We start from the raw sequence: 2,856 nt of genomic DNA, 5'->3' as shown, positions 1-2,856 counted from the left end.
GGATTGCCTCTTCTATTTCCTTGAAGAATGAGATAGGACTTTTGATAGGTATCACATTGAATTTGTAGATAGCCTTGGGAAGTATTGCCATTTTTACGACGTTAATCTTTCCCATCCAGGATCATGGGAGTTTTTGCCATTTTCTAAGTGCTGTTTTAATTTCCTTTTTCAAGTTTTTAAAGTATACTTGGAACTCAAAAAATTAAATCCCCCAACAACAAATCCTCAAAGAAACAACTGCCCAATAAATAAGTGGGCTAAAGACTAACAGTGAAACTTCTCTGAAGAAGAAAGAAGGAGGGCCAATAGACAAATAAAGAAATGCTCAACCTCCATAGCCATAAAAGAAATGCAAATCAAAACAACATTGAGATACCACCTCACCACTGTTATAATGGCAAAAATCAAGAACTCTAATAACAACAGATCCCGAAGGGGATGTGGACAGAAGGGAACCTTACTTCATTGTTGGTGGGAGTGTAAACTTGTTCAACCACTTTGGAAATTAGTATGGAGGTTCCTCAAAAGATTCCACATAGAGCTCCACATAGAGCTATGCCCCAGCATCCCACTTTTGGGTATTTACCCAAATGTTTACAAACAAGACCACACTAAAGCTACCAGCACAACTATGTTTATTGCAGCATTATTTACTATAGCTAAGATATGGAACCAACCCAGATGCCACTCAGTAAATGAATGGATCAAGAAAATATGGTATATATACACAATGGAATTCTATGCCTCCATCAGAAAGAATGACATTGCCCCATTTGTTAGGAAATGGAAAGGCTTGGATAAAATTGTATTAAGTGAAGTAAGCCAAGCCCAAAGAAATATCGGTCCCATGGTTTCCCTTATTTGCAATATTTAGTATATGTATGAGTCAAGCAGAAAAGGTCAGATAAGGTGATATTAGGAAAATGAACCCTAAGGTATGTATTCAAATGGTTTATTTTCTTTCATGCATTTGTTTCTAAAGCATTTTTGAGATCATTTCTTTGTTGCTTTTTATGTCCCTCTCCCACAGTATAACCCCTTTTGATGTTGGTATAATTTGTGGAGTGGAAGGGGAAAATCAAGTTTTTTAAATAAGGATACAGGTGTACCCGTTGCAACAATGAGTAGTACAAGTTGTCATGTCAGAAACGAACTTTACAACTTTGGTGGGGGGGGGGGGAGGATTGGGTGGGAGGGGGAGGGGTGGATGGGAAGGGATGGCAAGGGGAAACAAAGGAGGAGGCGTCAATGCTTGATAAAGAATGTGCTCATTATCTTGCCCATGTAACTGTAACCCCTCTGTACAGTATTTTCACAATAAAAAATATATAAATAAAATAAATTACCATACAGCTTGTGGTAGTATGTTATGACAGATAATTGCATTACTTGTGAATAATAAAATGTTTATTATGACCTATCCTTTTGTTCTACATGTACCTTTTATTTTATATTTTGATTGTTATTGTACAGCTTATAAGTATAGGAGTTATATTTACAAAAGTCAGGTAATGAGTGTAGTTCTTTATGAACCATGTCTCCCTTTACTAACTCTCATCCAGTTTTTCCCTCTTGTTCCCACTCACAAGATGTACATTTCAATTCCACATATTGTCTCGTGAGTACCACTGTTGTTTATATTCACCCTTTGTTACACCTTTCTGTGCCGTCTTACCCTCCCAAATAAAAACAAACAAACAAGACAAAAGGAAAAGAAAGCAAAGACAGGAGTAACAGAAACTAAAAGGAATTACTCTGGTTTCCTTTTATTGGAGTTCGTTTCTTGGAGTTCATAAAATATTATTTAATATGGTCATATGCACATAGCTGTTGAGCTTTTGACATCTGTTCTTATTCATATCCTCCTTTGTGTTCAATGTGTGAGGACACACACACACACACACAATTTAGTGTGCTTCCTTGTAGATTTAGAGGAAAATTATAGCTACCATTAATGAGGAAAACTGCAACCTATAACAATCTATACTTCTTAGGCTCTTGCTTACTTTGTTTAATATAATTTTTTTCACGTCATTCCACTTCCTTACAATTTTTTTGCTGTTTTGTGATATTGCAGTCTGATGCTTGAATAACAGTTCTGAATGATTACAATAAGTCTTTATCATGAGATCAGATAGGAATTCCACTCTTTATGGTATCCTGTTAATTGAGACATTCACTGAAGTTTCCATAGATATCTTCCCAACAAATATAAAGTCTTACAATATCTTATTGCCTCAGGATTTTATTTCAATAACAAATGGTGGTAAAATGTGGCTCATCTTCTTTTAACATTGATAGAATTATATGATATTTTGCTTTAAAGTTTTGGTATTCTGGTTAATAATGATTGGTATTATTTGGTAATAATCTTGGAAACCTAAAATAAATCCCCACTTGATCTTTATGTCTCATTTAGTATAGTGAAGGAAAACATATATTAAGCAAAACTGAAAATTTTATAATTTCTAAGTACAAATTTATCACATTTATATCATATTTAAGCTATCATTATTGGGCTCTGTATTTAATGCGTAACTGATACTGATCTCATAATTACTGTTACCATCATACATTAACCTTGTTGTAACTAGATTTGATTAGAACGGTTTTCACATTTAGACTGATATTTTTTTAATATGGGAAAATATCATATGCACTCACTGTTTAGCCTTAGATAAACAGAAAGAAAGAAAGAAAGAAAGAAAGAAAGAAAGAAAGAAAGAAAGAAGGAAAGAAGGAAAGAAGGAAAGAAGGAAAGAAGGAAAGAAAGAAAGAAAGAAAGAAAGAAAGAAAGAAAGAAAGAAAGAAAGAAAGAAAGAAAGAAAGAAAGATGAAGAAAGGAAGGAAGGAAGG

This window comes from Dipodomys merriami, unplaced genomic scaffold (genome assembly GCF_024711535.1).
Source record: "Dipodomys merriami isolate MVZ:Mamm:240054 unplaced genomic scaffold, mDipMer1.0.p SCAF_788, whole genome shotgun sequence".
Lineage (NCBI taxonomy): Eukaryota > Metazoa > Chordata > Mammalia > Rodentia > Heteromyidae > Dipodomys > Dipodomys merriami.
The sequence above is the reverse complement of the archived record's forward strand: the minus strand, read 5'-3'. Positions refer to the sequence as shown.